This window comes from Ailuropoda melanoleuca, chromosome 2, assembly GCF_002007445.2.
Source record: "Ailuropoda melanoleuca isolate Jingjing chromosome 2, ASM200744v2, whole genome shotgun sequence".
Lineage (NCBI taxonomy): Eukaryota > Metazoa > Chordata > Mammalia > Carnivora > Ursidae > Ailuropoda > Ailuropoda melanoleuca.
Window position 1 is genome coordinate 91,589,825 of NC_048219.1, and position 428 is coordinate 91,590,252.

Sequence of the window (428 nt, forward strand, 5' to 3'; positions counted from 1 at the left end):
GGACAGACCGCGGACCCGCACGCTTGAGACAGCAGGCTGAGAAGGGAGCTCCGGGAGCGCACGCGGGACGGCTGGCGGTTGGCGGGCCACCTGCACGGGGGAGCAGGCGGACTCGCGGACGGCACCCGCGAGACAACAGACTTAGAACGCGAGCTCCAGGAGCGCGCGCGCAGGGCGGCTGGCGGGCCACCTGCACCGGGGAGCGGGCGGACCGCGGACCCGCACTCTGGAAACGGCAGACTGAGTCCGTGAGCCGGGAGCGTGCACCACCAAGCATCTCAGGGAGCTCCAGAGCTCCGGTGTGCTCACTGGATCGAGGCTGAGACCGGGAGCTCTGGGAGCATCCGCGGGGCGGCAGGCGGCTGGAGGGCCACCTGCACGGGGGAGCAGGAGGACTCGCGGTCAGCACCCGTGAGACACCAGACTGA